The 16814-nt window shown below is 45.8% G+C and overlaps 1 long non-coding RNA gene across 1 annotated transcript in view; it reads right to left on the bottom strand.

The window, feature by feature from the left end:
* The window catches only part of LOC147107507 (uncharacterized), a 406521-nt gene that overhangs the window by 43093 nt on the left and 346614 nt on the right, over window positions 1-16814 (bottom strand). The window lies entirely within an intron of this gene.

Genomic DNA, 16814 nt, shown 5'->3' with positions numbered 1-16814 from the left:
ACACCATCCTGACTTAGAAGTATATTGCCGATCCTTCATCATCGCTGGGTCAAAATCCTGGAACTCCCTACCCAACAGCACTGTGGGAGTACCTTCACCACACGGACTGCAGCGGTTCAAGAGGGCAGCTCACCACTACCTTCTCAAGGGCAATTAGGGGTGGGCAATAAATGCTGGCCTTGCCAGCGATGCGCACATCCCATAAATGAATAAAAAAGACTGGAAGAGTTTTAATCATCCACTAGCCTTGAAGCTGAAGTTACCACCCTTGTAGCTCAGAAAATATATTTAAACCAGTGGATATTGTAGTGTTACTGAAGTTGGAGGATGTGTTATTATATAAGGAGAAGGAGCATTTTATGTACAATCTAGAAATCATTGCTCTGCTCCATAGTTCTAATCCAGGTGCCAATAGTGTAAACTTATATTTAAATGAATCTCTGAGTGGAAGGATGACGCTAGTACTTTATTGTGTATATGTATAGGTATCACCACGGAAAAGGTCGGTGAGGCATAAACCTTTACCATTGGGGTGCAAAGGGAATCATACAAATGAACATCAAAATATGCATTTTAAATAGTTTCAATTTTTTGAGAGACTTTGCTTTGAAGCATTGGACAAAAGTAGGCAGCTAACCACAACCTAGCGAAGAGTCCAACATGTATGAGCATATACAAATATAACATTTGCAGTAAAAAACTGTCAAGGTGCTACACAGAGAAAAACATAAAAAGTAACTTCTACATCTAAACATGCTGCAAAAACTCTACATTAATTCTTTATAGGTTATACATGATAAATGTACATCCTCTTAGTTTAGGCAGGCTATTTTGATTGACAGTTACAAATTATGTATCCCTTGTATACAGTGATTCAGGTTTAAGACTGTCAAACTTATTTTTCAGGCAACCTATGAGAAAAGAACTCTTAAATCTACGAGAAGTGTCACATCAAATTTCTACAACAGGAGTCTGCTGATGATTCAAATATATGATTATCAATTTACGGTCCTTCGAGTTTACACAGTTCACCAACCTCTCTTTCCTTCACAACAGATTGGAAAAGTATGGGCTTTTGAAAAGAACACAGGTACAGGAAGTTCCCAATCTTGAGCATGCCCTTGGGGAAGGGGGTGGCGTGAGGTTTAGTGAGGCAAGACATTTGCCCACTGCAAGGGAGGACAAAACAACAGCACTAGACAGGTTGGTTATTACCTCATACAATAGCAAAATACTGCGGATGCTGGAAATCGGAAACAACAACAGAAAACGCTGGAAAAACTCAGGCGGCCAGGCAGCATCCGTGGAGAGAGAAACAGAGTTAACGTTTCAGGTCTGGGGCCCTTCATCAGAACTGGAAAAAGCTGGAGATGTAACAGATATTAAGCAGGTGTAGACACAGGGGGAAGGAATTGAAGGAACACTCTGTGCTTTTGTAAGAGGCAGGAAAGATAAAATGTTCCAAATGGCAATAGCAAAATCATACAGCATGAAAAATGGGGGCAGGGGTTATAGGTTGAAATTGTTGAACTCAATGTTGTGTCCAGAGGGCAATTTCAACAATTCTCTCCCCCCCACCCACCCCCCCCCGTCTCTGCACCTGCTTAATATGTTACATCTCCAGCTTTTTCCAGTTCTGATGAAGGGTCCCAGACCTGAAACGCTCTCGGTTTCTCTCTCCACGGATGCTGCCTGGCCTGCTGAGTTTTTCCAACGTTTTCTGTTGTTATTTTTGGTCATTACCTCCTTTAACACCTATTTTACCATTTTTGGCTAGATTATTCTTTAATTATTTGGGGATTGCATTGCTTGTCATTAGGGGATTCCGTTCAGAAATTAAAATCCTCCTTGCTGATAGGAGGACTTGGCCCACGTGATCATTGGGACGCTAGAAATCACTGGTTAGGCCTCAGCTGGAGTATTGTAGACAGTTCTAGACACCACACTTCAGGAAAGATGTAAAGGCTTTAGAAAGGGTACAGAAGAGGTTTACCAGGATGTTACCATTGAGGTGGGACTTCAGTTATGAGGATAGGTTCGGAAAGTTAGGACTGTTCCCCTCAGCAGAAAAGGTTAAGAAGCGACCTAATGGAGGTTTTCAAGATGATGAGAGGCTTTAATAGAGCAGAGAGAGAAAAATCATTCCTTCTGGCGTGAGTCAATAACTAGAGGTCACAGATTCAAAATCATTGGCAAAAGATCTAGAGGGGAGACTCGGAGAATTTTTTTCACTCAGTTGTCGAGATCTGGAATGCCCTACCTGAAAAGGTGATGGAACCGGATTCCATAAATAATTTTAAGTGAGTTGCCAGGTACTTAAGGATAAGGAACTTACAGGGCTATGGACACAAGGCAGGGATGTGGAAATAAGGATGACTGCTCTTTCAAAGAGCCAGCACAGGCATGAAAGGCCAAATGGCCTCGTTCTGTGCTGTAAGTTTCTATGATTTTATGATTCATAATTAATGTTCACTGTTGCCCTCTCTGCTCAGTTTCAGCCCTCTGCCTAGGAATGTTCTTGACCCCATTACTACTCAGTGCCATCCAATGGTACAGAACTGTATAGGTTCGCAATGAATATATCTGCAAGAATCACATATCCTGCAATGTATCTGTTCTGGACCGATGGACAGTATGTGACATTCTGGACATTTTTACATGCAATAGCACCCTCTGGTGGCGGTTATTGTGTTAACAGTTTGTATGCTGGAAAGGTCATCTGATCTTTCTTCCTGTGTGAGGTCATTTGACCTTTGTTCCTTTCTTCCTGTGTGAGGTCATTTGACCTTTGTTCCTTTCTTCCTGTGAGAGGTCATTTGACCTTCCTACCTTTCTTCCTGTTGACCCCAGGAAGCAGTTTTGCCAGGAAGAACCTGACTTGAGTAATGGAGAATCTGCCATGAGAGGTTCCATTTACAATCTAATGTAATCTGATTTCATATGTTAAGCCAAGCGCAATATCTGTGAGTATCTTTGTTCTTTAGCATAATAGCAATGTTGTCAGAGTAATATTATAATACTATGTTTGTAAAAGGTTAATATTTGATAGATATAGAAGTTAGTTCAAATGTTAGTTAGTTATACAATTAGTCTATTCTACTGTTGTAAATATGTTTATATCTTATGTAATATCGAATGTATAGTACTCAGTTTATGTACAAAACATACTTTGTCTTTGTTTACAGTTTCACAAATTTGTTCAAGTAAAGCTTCAAAACAGCAACTGGCTTCAGAAGAATTATTTTGAATGAGTGTTTAACTTGCTGGATAACTAGATAGGAACACGTCTAGCGCGGCCAGTACAGCATCACAAACCAAGTACAAATATACATTTTCAGTTCAATAAAAATTTGAATGAATAAAAATTAGCAACTATGGTGTATGATTACACCATTTCCACCCTCTCCAGCATAAACTCAAAAGTAGACTAATGTATTCACATGGTTTAAGTATGAGCATGCTCAGTTCACTCTGGCCTAGTAAAGCAAGCTCATGAACGAGCAACTGGTATCTCTGTCCTTCATTTGTTCTACGCACATATATTACATAGACAATCTTGAACTGCCAAACCTATACAATGCCTGCATCATCATAAGCTACATCAATAAATCCAGGAAACAGTCTCAATTTACTTTAATCCGTTAGTCGCAGATGATTTAACACACAGTCTCCAGATAACTGTAACTTTGAAATGAACCCAAGCAAAGAGTCTCATTAATTACCATCTCTGATGTGAGTGAAAAGCACCATCAATAAATCGACAGAACTGGAGATTGTAGAGTGCACATCATAAAATGTAAAAGTAAAAGCAATTATAGGGTAAATGCGAGCCTGGAAGACGCAGTCTATTATGGCACATAAATATAGTTTAGCCACTATAATAAGCAACATTTGTATTTTAAAAGTGAAAGTTGAGATTTTAAACATACTGAAAATATAACTTGCAATTAATAGTTACTTTCTTTTGTGGCTATGTGATATATTGAAGGTTGCAGGGTGATCTAATTGAAGTGTTTAAAATGATAAAGGGATTTGATAGGATAGATACAGGATAACTAATTCCTTTGGTGGAATCTTACAATGAGAGCTAAGCCATTTAAGAGTGAAATCAGGAAACACTTGTTCCACACAAAGGGTAGTGGGAATCTGTAACACTCTGCCACAAAAGGCTGGGGGTGCTGGGTCAATTAACATTTTCAAGACTGAGATTGATAGATGTTTGTTAAGTAACAGTTTCAAGGGATATGGATCAAAGGGAGGTAAATGAAGTTGAGGTACATATCAGTCATGATCTGATTGAATGGTGGAACAGGCTCAAGGGGCTGGTCCTATATATTAGCAAAATGAGTTGAGTTGATGGTGTACTCTTGACACAAAGCCAATGGCTGTTTTGAAAGTAAAATATATCAGAGCTGTGAAGGAGGTGGCAATTTTTAAGACTGACATTAAAAGTGTTGCCAAATTTGTGATTCTCAGGCAATGTCCAAGTAGAAATCTTAAGGTAGCATCAAAGTGGAGTAACGGGAGAGAAGAACGACAGCTTTAAATCTCATTGCCACTACCTCAAGACTCCCACTTTGACATTGCACAAGGGCACTCTGAGAATTGAGAGTATTGAGCATTATGATCAACAAGTCACATAGATTGCAAGCCTATTTAAATATATAGAGCTGTATTTATTTTTCCAGAGCTGCATACATCAAAATGGGTCACATTTTTAAACCAAAGTGAGTGATTGCCACTCTAATGAGTGGTACTTGGAAGCCTTGAATACACATCAGAGCTGGTAAGTTTATGAGGCAATAAATGGCTCCTACGCACTGAAGAAATGAGTCAAAAACCAAGCCATTTGAGAGCATTTGGAACCATTTTTCTGAGTAATTTTGACAGCTATTACACATTAGGTTATTGTTTATTTTTCATACTTTTGAAACATTTTAAAAATCTGTAAAGAGGCAATATTTCTTTTATTGGTTTGATCTTGTTTTTATTACGAAGTTGTATGTACTCAGGATAGTGATTTAGAAATTAGTGTTAAAGATTGTATTTTTACATTTAATAACGTTACTTAAAAATTCAAATTAACACATTTTATTTGAAGGTAGTTTATTTTTCTCTTCAGAAGAAAATTGTATTAATATACTTGCATACGCTTCCACAGTAACACTGAATGTGCAGGTACTGCTTTCTCATGCTTTTATAATGGAATCTTTACATGTGGAATATATTTTTCCCCACTGCAAGTCTCCAGCTCATCTGAATTGTCAGGATTCAGTTGTGTACTGCCAGTGAGCCAACAGTTATAACATCTGGTACTGGAGTAATGTTTGGCCAAATTGTTAGACCCACGTTGATTCTTAATGTCAGCTTCCATTTTGAATGGTTGTGGCTGGTTAAGAGGTACTCTATGTGGAATGATTATTGATCTGCTAGTGGATATACCCACAGTTGACCTTCACTCAAAGGTATCACAAACTGAATATATCATGACAACATAACATTATGGATACAATGACAGAGAAATGTCTATATACCTTTATATATTTATCTTTATACCACATATCTGCCATAACTAAGACTGCCTATTTCCACCTCCGTAACATCACCCAACTCCACCCCTGCCTCAGCTCATCTGCTGCTGAAACCTTCATCCATGCCTTTGTTACCTCTAGACTTGACTAGTCCATCGCACTCCTGGCTGGCCTCCCACGTTCTACCATACGTAAACTTGAGGTCATCCAAAACTCAACTGCCCATGTCCTAACTCGTACCAAGTCCTGTTCACCCATCACCGCTGTACTTGCTGACCTACATTGGCTCCCGATTACGCAACGCCTCGATTTTAAAATTCTCATCCTTATTTTCAAAATCCCTCCATGGCCTCACCCCTCCCTATCTCTAATCTCCTTCAGCCCCACAACCTCGAGATATCTGCGCTCCTCTAATTCTGGCCTCGACCACCCCTGATTTTAATCGCTCAACTATTGGTGGCTGTGCCTTCAGCTGCCTAGGCCCTAAACTCGAATTCCCTCCCTAAACCTCTCTTTCCTCCTTTAAGATGTTGCCTAAAACCTACCTCTTTGACCAAGTCTGCCCTAATTTCTCCTTAAACAACTTGGTGTCAAATCTTGTTTTATAACACTCCTGTGAAGCACCTTGGGACATTTTTCTACTTTAAAGGCGCTATATAAATGCAAGTTGTTGTTGTAAGAATCTTAAAAAATAAAATTTTAGTTTTGTTTCCTCTATGTAAAAATACACTGCGTAACAGCTCACACATCCGTATTGGCATCTTTACACTGAGGAATATTACAGTGCAGGCTCTCGCCCATCATTTCTCACAAGGTGTGTGCCCAATTTCAACGGTGCCATTCAGACAGATACAAAGTGGAGGCCAGGCATTTCACACAGGGCAGGTGGAGGAAATCTTGAGTGACTTGCACACAGCTCCTAGTGGCCAGTTCAAGAGCAATATTGTCATACAGCACAGAAAGAGGCCCTTCAGCGATCGTGTCCACGCCAGCCATCAAGCCCTGTCTATTCGAATCCCATTTTCCAGCACTTGGTCTGTAGCCTTGTATGCTATGGTGTTTCAAGTACTCATCTAAATGCTTCTTGAATGTTCTGAGGGTTCCTGCCTCTACCACCCTTTCAGGCAGAGAGTTCCAGATTCCAACCACCCTCTGGGTGAAAAAGTTTTTCCTCAAATCCCCACTTATCTGGAAACTATGGCCCCTGGTTATTGACCCCTCTACTAAGGGGAAAAGTTCCTTTCTATCTACCCTATCTATGCCCCTCATAATTTTGTACACCTCAATCAGGTCCCCCCTCAGCCTTCTCTGCTCCAAGGAAAACAACCACAGTCTGTCCAGTCTCTCTTCATAGCTGAAGCGCTCCAGCCCAGGTAACATCATGGTGAATCTCCTCTGCACCCTCTCCAATGCAATCACATCCTTCCTATAGTGTGGCGACCAGAACTGCACACAGTATTCCAGCTGTGGCCTAAATAGCATTTTGTACAGCTCCATCATAGCCTCCGTGCCCTTATATTCAATGCCTCGGCTAATGAAGGCAAGTATCCCATATGCCTTTTTAACCACCTTATCTACCTGTTCTGCTACCTTCAGGGATCTATGTACATGCACACCAAGATCCCTCTGATCCTCTGTCCTTCCTAGGGTCCTACCATTCATTGTGTATTCCCTTGCCTTGTTAGCCCTCCCAAAATTCATCACCTCACACTTTTCAGGGTTAAATTCCATTTGCCACTGTTCTGCCCATCTAACCAACACGTCTATATCGTCCTGTAGCCTGAGGCTTCCCTCCTCACTATTTACCACTCCACCAATTTTTGTGTCATCTGCAAACTTACTGATCATACCTCCTACATTCATATCTAAATCATTAATGTATACTACAAACAGCAAAGGACCCAGCAGCGATCCCTGCGGTACACAACTGGACACAGGCTTCCAGTCACAAAAACAAACTTCGACCATCACCCTCTGCCTCCTGCCACTAAGCCAATTTTGGATCAAATGTGCCAAATTGCCCTGGATCGCATGGGCTCTTACCTTCTTGAGCAGTCTCCCATGTGGGACTTTGTCAAAAGCCTTACTGAAGTCCATGTAGACTACATCAACTGCACTACCCTCATCCACACATCTAGTCACCCCCTCGAAAAATTCAATCAAATTGGTTAGACATGATCTCCCCCGACAAAGCCATGCTGACTATCCTTGCCTCTCCAAGTGGAGACTAATTCTGTCCCTCAGAAGTTTTTGCAATAATATCCCTACCACTGATGTTAGGCTCACTGGGCTGTAATTCCCTTGTTTATCCCTACTACCCTTCTTGAATAATGGTACTAAGTTAGTTGTTCTCCAGTCCTCTGGCACCTCCCCCTGTGGCTAGAGAGGTTCTGAAAATTTGTGTCAGAGCCCCTGCAATCTCCTCCCTTGCCTCACACAGTAGCCTGGGATACATCTCGTCTGGGCCTGGGGATTTATCCACTTTTAAGCCCACTAAAACTGCTAGTACCTCCTCCCTCTCAATACTAATTTGTTCAAGTATATCACAATCCCCCTGCCTGATTTCTATGCCGACATCTTCTTTCTCCATAGTGAACACAGATGCAAAATATTCATTTAAAGCCTCACCTACATCTTCTGGCTCTACACACAGATTGCCACTTTGGTCCCTAATGGGCCCTACTCTTTCCCTGGTTATCCTCTTGCCCTTAATATACTTATAAAACACCTTGGTATTTTCCTTTATTTTGCCTGCTAGTGTTGCTTCGCTCTCCTAATTTAAGTACCCCCTGCACTTGCTATACTCCTCTAGGGCTTCCACTGTTTTTAGTCCTCTGTATCTGCCAAAAGCCTCCCTTTTGTTCCTAATCCATTCTTGTATATTCCTTGACATCCAGGGTTCCCTGGGCTTATTGGTCCCACCCTTGACCTTTACAGGAACATGTTGGCGTTGTAATCTCTCTATCTGAAAGAGTCCCACTGCTCTGATGTGAATTTTCCTACAAGTAGCTGATCCCAGTCCAATTTAGCCAGATCCTGCCTTATCATTTTAAAATCAGCCTTCCCCCAATTTAGAACCTTTATTTCCAGTCCATCTTTGTCCTTTTCCATGACTACCTTAAATCTCACCGAATTATGGTCACGGTCACCAAAATGCTCTCCTACTGACACTTCCACCACTTGCCCGGCTACATTCCCTAGAATTAGATCCAATACCACCCCTCTTGATGTGCCTCAATAAATCCGAGACTCAATGTTAGCGGAACAAAACAAGGCTTTTATTAACTTAGAAGGTAACACACAGTGGAGGGGTATCTTCCATCCAGAGGTTTGCTGTACTGGATGTGAGGCAGGCTGGGCCTGCTTACATAGGGGCCAGGTATGGGCGGAGCCCTACACACAATACAATACAATGGTGAGGAAACGGAACTGAGGTAAGGGAAATGAAACTGAAACCAAACCACAGTCACAGGCAGAGAATACCGATGAGTGATGAATGGCATATTTCATCACATTCACACCTTCTATAGATTTAGTCTGTTCGGGGGTTTGATAGTCCTCTGTGACCGACGTGGCTGTTGTGGTGCCGCGGGTGTCGGCTGGGTGTCCCCGGTGGCCTCCTGGGTCTCTGCCGGGGGTGCCGCCAGGGTTGTTGAAGGGGTAGTTGGTGGGGGTACCGTTGGTCAATGTTCTTCCGGGGGTGATGAAAGAGTAGTGGGTGGGTAAGAGTTGCTGTGATCGTTGTTGCTGCTGTTGTCGCTGCTGTTGTCGTGGTTGTTGTCGTTACCGGCTGGGGCGACGTCTTTTATGGACACGGTGTCCTCCCTTCCGTCGGCGTGCCGGACATACGCGTATTGGGGGTTGGCGTGGAGTAGGTGCACTGACTCCACGAGAGGGTCTGTCTTGTGGCCCCTCACATGCCTTCGCACGAATACCGGACCTGGGGTGGAGAGCCATGACGGCATGGATACGCCCGAGGTGGATTTCCGGGGAAAGACAAACATTCGCTCACGAGGCGTGGCATTAGTGGCAGTACACAATAGCGACCGTATCGAATGGAGCACATCTGGGAGGACTTCCTGCCAGCGGGAGATAGGGAGGCCCTTGGTCCTTAGAGCTAGAGTGACTGCTTTCCATACTGTCCCGTTCTCTCGCTCCACTTGACCGTTACCCCGGGGGTTGTAGCTGGTGGTACGGCTCGTGGCGATCCCCCTGGACAGCATGTACTGGCGTAGCTCTTCACTCATGAAGGACGCCCCCCTATCCGTATGGATGTAGCTCGGCATAACGAATAGGCTGTTGAGGCATTTAATGACCGTGGCGCTGGTCATGTCTGGGCAGGGGAAGGCGAATGGGAAACGGGAGTATTCGTCCACAATGTTCAGGAAGTAAACATTGCGGTCGACGGACGGGAGGGGGCCCTTGAAATCTAAGCTGAGCCGCTCAAAGGGCCGTGTAGCTTTGATTTAGTGGGCTCTATCTGGGCGGTAGAACCGAGGCTTGCACTCGGCGCAAGTGCGGCAGTTCCTGGTCAGAGACCGAACTTCCTCAATCGAGTAGGGTAAGTTGCGGGACTTTATGAAGTGGAACAGCCGCGTGACCCCTGGGTGGCAGAGGTCGTTGTGGAGGGTCTGTAGCCGATCCCCGGTGGCGCTGGCACACATCCCTCGTGAGAGGGCGTTGGGGGATTCGTTAAGGGCCCCTGGCCGGTAAATGATGTCATAATCGAAGGTGGAGAGCTCGATCCGCCACCTAAGAATCTTATCATTTTTAATCTTCCCCCTCTGTTTATTATTGAACATAAACGCTACCGACCGCTGGTCGGTAAGTAGGGTGAAGCGTTTGCCGGCTAGGTAGTGGCGCCAGTGGCGCACTGCCTCCACGATGGCTTGGGCCTCCTTTTCCATGGAGGAGTGTCTGATCTCGGGCCCTTGGAGGGTCCTCGAGAAGAAAGCTACAGGCCGCCCTGCCTGGTTGAGGGTGGCCACCAAGGCAAAGTCAGACGCATCACTTTCCACTTGAAAGGGAGTGTTCTCGTCCACTGCTGTAGCGTGGCCCGCTCAATATCCCGCTTAATGCTTTTGAAGGCGGCGTGGGCCCCAGCAGAGAGCGGAAAAGAGGATGCTTTCAAGAGGGTCGGGCTTTGTCGGAGTAGTTGGGGACCCATTGGGAATAATAAGAAAATAACCCCAGGCACCTTTACAGGGCTTTGGGAGTGTTGGGCAGGGGCAGCTCCCGTAGGGGGCGCAATCGGTCGGGGTCTGGTCCGATTTCCCCATTCTCCACCACGCTGCCTAGTATGCAGAGGCGCGTGGTGTTGAAAACGCACTTGTCCTCGTTGTAGGTGAGGTTGAGTTTTTGTGCGGTTTTCAGGAACCTCTCGAGGTTCGAGTCGTGATCCTGCTGGTTGTGACCGCAGATGGTGACATTGTCGAGGTAGGGGAAGGTTGCCTGCAAGTGGTGGTCATCGACCATGTGGTCCATCTCCCTCTGGAAGACCGAGACCCCATTCGTCACCCCAAAGGGGACTCTGAGGAATTGGTAGAGGCGTCCGTTCGCCTCGAAGGCGGTGTACGGGCGGTCCTCTAGTCTGATAGGGAGCTGGTGGTACGCTGACTTGAGGTCGATGGTGGAGAACACCCGGTATTGGGCGATTTGGTTCACCATTTCTGATATGCGGGGTAGCGGGTAGGCGTCTAGTTTGGTGTACCTGTTGATCATTTGGCTATAGTCGATCACCATCCGTTTCTTCTCGCTACCCCTTACCACCGCCACTTGGGCGCGCCACGGGCTGTTGCTGCGTTCAATAATGCGCTCCTTCAGGAGCCTGTCTACCTCGGTCGCGATAAACCGCCTGTCCTCCCAGCTGTACCTCCTGCTTTTGGTTGCTATTGGCCGGCAGTTAGGGGTAAGGTTCGCGAATAGCGAAGGCGGCTTTACCTTCAGGGTAGCCAGACCGCACACTGTGAGGGGCGGCTGGGACCCACCATAATTGAGCGTGATACTTTGGTGGTAGCACTGGAAATCCAGGCCCAAGATCACGCTCGCACATAGATTCTTCATGATTAGTACTTTAAAATTATCGTATACAGTTCCGTTAACGGACAATTATACCGTGCAGTAACCCATAATGGTCGATGTCTGGGTTTTATCAGCCATAGAGATGGTACCCCGAGTAGGGACCACCTTTAGGGAGAGTTGTTGTGCCAGTTCAGGGTGGATAAAACTCTCCATGCTTCCACTGTCAATTAAACATTTAACCCCGCACCCGTTTACCTCGATGTCCACCATTGATTTGGATAGCGGGTGCGGCCTGGTCTGGTCCACTGTGACCGATGCCACTGTAGGGCCCTGATCGAGACAAGATGGCGTCCACGCTGTCTGCTCACAAGATGGCGGACCCCACGAGGTCGGGCAAGATGGCGTCCAAGATGGCCGCTCCCACGGCGCACACGCGGCGGTGGCGGGTTTTCCGGCGGGGTTCCCTCTGCACACCTTCCCGAAGTGCCCCTTCTTACCGCACTTAAAGCAGGTGGTGCCTTTCGCCGGGCACAGGTTTCTGGTGTGCTTCGGCTGCCCGCAGAAGTAGCAGTTGGGTCCCCGACGCGTCGCGGCTGTCGTAGGGCTTCTGGGGGGAGAGCGGGGCCCCGACGGTGTCGGGCTGCCGGGCGGGGAAGATGCCTTCCAAGATGGCGGCGCCCTTGGTGCACACGTGGCGGCGTGGACGGCGCGGGCTGAAGAGTAGGCGTCCGAGTTTCTCTGGGCCACATCCAGGGATCACGCTGTGTCCACAGCCTGTTTCAGGTCCAATCCCGTTTTTTCCAGCAGTCTCTGCCGGATATAAGTGGAGCTGAGGCCTGTGATAAAGGCATCGCGAACAAGCTCGTCAGTGTACACTGCGGCTTTTACATCTTGGCACTTGCAGTCTTTGCCAAGCGTTTTCAGGGTGCCTAGGAACTCATCCAGCGATTCCCCAGGTCACTGTGCGCGAGTAGCGAGCAGATGCCTAGCATACACTTCATTTGTAGGCTGCTGGTAATGCGCCTTTAAGATGTTGCAGGTGGCCGGGTACGTGTCGGCGTCTTGGATGAGGGGGTAAACCCGGTGGCTTACCCAATTCTGCAGAATTCCGAGTTTCATACTTGCAGTGTCCGTAGCGCCTGTGACGGCTGCGGAATTGTCCAGGAAGAATTCCATACACATAAACCAGTGTCCGAAGCGTGCCGATGCGTCCGAAGCATGCTGGTCCAAATCCAAACGTTCGGGTTTCAAGAGTTGATCCATTGTGTTGAAAAGTAAGTTAATAAAATTGATGTGCCTCAATAAATCTGAGACTCAATGTTAGCGGAACAAAACAAGGCTTTTATTAACTTAGAAGGTAACACACAGTGGAGAGGTATCTTCCATCCAGAGGTCTGCTGTACTGGATGTGAGGCAGGCTGGGCCTGCTTACATAGGGGCCAGGTATGGGCGGAGCCCTACACACAATACAATACAATGGTGAGGAAACGGAACTGAGGTAAGGGAAATGAAACTGAAACCAAACCACAGTCACAGGCAGAGAATACCGATGAGTGATGAATGGCATATTTCATCACACCTCTCTTGTAGGACTTTCTACATGCTGGCTCAAAAAGCTCTCCTGGATGCACTTTAAGAATTCCACACCCTCTAAGCCTTTCACACTCTGACTATCCCAGTTACTATTGGGGAAGTTCAAATCCCCTACTATTATTACCCTATTATTTTTACACTTCTGAGATTTGCCTACATAGCTGTTCCTCTATCTCCCCCTGACTGTTTGGGGGCCTATAGTACACTCCCAGCAAAGTGCTTGCCCCCTTTTTGTTTTTAAGTTCTATCCATATGGCCTCATTCAAGGAACCTGCTAAGATATCATTCCTCCTTACAGCAGTAATTGACACCTTGATTAATATTGCAACACACCCTCCTCTTTTACACCCCCCTCTGTCTCGCCTGAAGATTCTATACCCTGGAATATTGAGCTGCCAGTCCTGCCCCTCCCTCAACCATGTCTGTGTGATAGCAAAAATATCATACTCCCATGTGTTCAACACCACCTTCAATTCATCTGCCTTACTCGCAAGACTCCTTGCATTAAAATAAATGCCATCCAGCCTTGCCATACTCCCTTGTGCCGTTACATATTTGCTCTGCCTTCCAGGCTGACTTGTTTTTTCCTCTATATTTGGCTGTGCATCACCCCCTACAATAGCTGCACTCTGTATCCCATCCCCTTGCCAAGTTAGTTTAAACCCCCCCGCAACAGCACTAGCAAACCTCCCCGCAAGGACGTTGGTCCCGTTCCAGTTCACGTGCAATCCGTCCGACTTGTACAGGTCCCACCTTCCCCAGAAGCAGACCCAGTGATCCAGGAAACTAAAGCCCTCCCCTCCTGCACCAACTCTTTAGCCACGCATTCATCTGCTGTATCCTCCTATTCCTATACTCACTAGCACGTGGCACTGGGAGTAATCCAGAGATTACAACCTTTGCGGTCCTGCTTTTTAATCTGCTACCTAGCTCCCTAAATTCTTGTTGCAGGACCTCATCCCTCTTTCTACCCATGTCGTTGGTACCAATGTGAACCACAACCTCTGACTGTTTGCCCTTCCCCTTCAGAATGCCCTGCAGCTGTTCAGTGACATCCTTGACCCTGGCACCAGGGAGGCAACATACCATCCTGGAGTGACATCTGCAGCCACAGAAATACCATTGGCTTTCTCCCCCAGCCCTCAATTGTGAAACTTTACACAACACAGGTTAACAAAAAGGATGGCACATAAACAAATTTATAATGCAACAAAGAAAAATTCATATAAACAACTTGTATACCAATCAATGTATGAAGCACACACTTAAATGCCTCATTCTGCAGAAACCAGTGCTACTCCTTAAATTGACTTTCGTCAACCTAATCAATCAGGGGCAACATACCCAAGTCACAACAAATAGCCTGGGGATTACTAGGCTGTTATGTAGCTCAATGATCTATCACAATGGGTAGTCGACGATGCATCAGTGGGTTAGTATCCAACCAGCTATTTAATGAATTGACTGCATTATTATGGGGGGGGGGGGGGGGGGGGGCGGAAATGTAAGATTTGTTTTGAACCTTCACAGTATGATTCCACTTACCCTGTTTGCATAAAGTTGCAATTCTTAGAAATAGGTTTCCTTTCAAGGGTTTCCTTTGCTGCAGTAAATAATAAAGCTCCACAATACCATTAGAGCCAAATTCTTCACCTTGAAATGGGAAAAGTAGATTCACATACCGCAGCTCTTGAAAGTGAACTGTCAAATTCCAAGGGATTGCAATACAAATATTTTCAAATCTTTCCAGTATGAGAACAACAAAGCTACGAGAATCAAGTGAATGACAAGGGGCTGGAATTTGCGATCGGAGGCGTACCTCCGAAGTACGCCCGTCACTCGAAAATAAATTCGAACCTACCTGCCGGCTCCTGGGCTTCGGAGACTATGGGTCCTGGGCCTGCAGGTGCATGCCTGCTTAAAGGCCCACGGATCCAGGCGGTTCGGAAGCGTCCCTCGGGTCATGTGGGCCAGTTCCTCCCATCAGAAAGGAGAATTCCATTGCTGTCAATGGAATCCCGAAGGACAAGCAATGGAATCCCCAAATAATTGAAGAATTTACACAATTCTAATAAAAATAAATGTTCCAATTTTCACATTTAATTAAAAGTCCCTTTAAAGAAGCATTTACAATAAAAATGTAATTTTTTGAAAAATTTTAAATATTTTAATCCGGGCCAAAATATACATAAGCTAATTTTAAATGTTTGCGGGTGATTTAATTTTTTTTTAAATTTAACATTTATATTAACCCTTACGCTGGTGAAAGCAGTCCCTATGCCCTACAGCGTTTGCCATTACAGGTAGACTACCCTTTATCCGGACTTCCGAAAACCAAAACCCTCTAAAAACCGAAGGTTTTTTCGTTCAGCGTAAGTCGTGCGTACGAACGAAAAAACCTTCGGTTTTTAGAGGGTTCCAGTTTTGGAAGTTCGGATAAAGGGTAAGTCGTGCGCACGACCCCCCCGCCGGCCCCGACAACCGCCGACCCCCCCGCGGACCCCGCCGGCCCCGACAACCGCCAGCCCCGACAACCGCCGACCCCCCCGGCCCCGACAACCGCCGACCCCGCCGGCCCCGACAACCGCCGACCCCGACAACCGCCGACCCCCCTGCGGACCCCGCCGGCCCCGACAACCGCCGACCCCCCCCCCCGCGTACCCCGCCGGCCCCGACCCCCGCCGGCCCCGACTGACTTACGCTGAGCGTCAGCGTAAGTCGTGCGCACGACCCCCCGCCGACCCCCGCCGACCCACCTTCCGAAATCCAAAATTCTCCTTTATCCGAAACTCGGCTGGTCCCGAGGTTTTCGGATAAAGGATAGTCTACCTGTATTATCCCTTTGAAACTGACCACAACTTCAGGATGTAGCATATGCACATCAAAACGCAGAAATCCTGAAGTTGCCGTCAGTCATTCACTGCTCCGACACTGGCTGCGTTGTGCCCCTCCCCCACGCACCCCCTCCCCCGCTGTAGCCAGCATTCAGTGAAACTGATGAAAACTTGGGCTTTTGTGCGGTAATATCGCTGAAAAATATAGATTAAATGTTAGGCCTTGTTGGATTAGGTGTAATTAGCAGTCAATACGCTCTTAAAACCCCAAACAAACGTTACAGCCCTGAAAAACTAATTTTAATTTTGTGTCGTCAATTTCTCCCTTATGATAAAAATTACAATTAAGAAACTTACATTTTTTTTAAAGTTTGTTCATGATATTTCAGGTTCAATCTTATCCCCATGTGAAAGCCCCCATCTTTGTTTTGCTCTCTAACATTTTTCAAAAGTCAGGATGGAAGCAACTTCTCATTCCCTGGTTTCCTGTCTGTGCGAATTCTGCAATGTGATTGGCTGCTCAGGCAGCTTGTTGACGTCACAGCACTATCGCACTAGGGAATTCCCACTACACTGCACTTAAATCAATTACATGTCAAAAAAGGCAAACTTCGTGTCACAGAGATCTCTGTGGGCAGCTTTCTTCAAGGCCAGCACCGAATGCCTTTGCTTCACCACTGATGGCAAATTACGGGCCAAGAAGTTTGTGGTTACATCATATTAGTTGATGAATTATTTACCTTTTTTTCCCCATCAGGCATTTTGTGATGACGTCCATGAATAGTTTAACAAAAATCAGTTATTTCCCTACATTACAACACTACAACAAAATTGG

The sequence above is a fragment of the Somniosus microcephalus genome, chromosome 14 (genome assembly GCF_052327205.1).
Source record: "Somniosus microcephalus isolate GS21.2 chromosome 14, FLI_Smic_1.0, whole genome shotgun sequence".
NCBI lineage: Eukaryota > Metazoa > Chordata > Chondrichthyes > Squaliformes > Somniosidae > Somniosus > Somniosus microcephalus.
The sequence above is the reverse complement of the archived record's forward strand: the minus strand, read 5'-3'. Positions and strand labels throughout refer to the sequence as shown.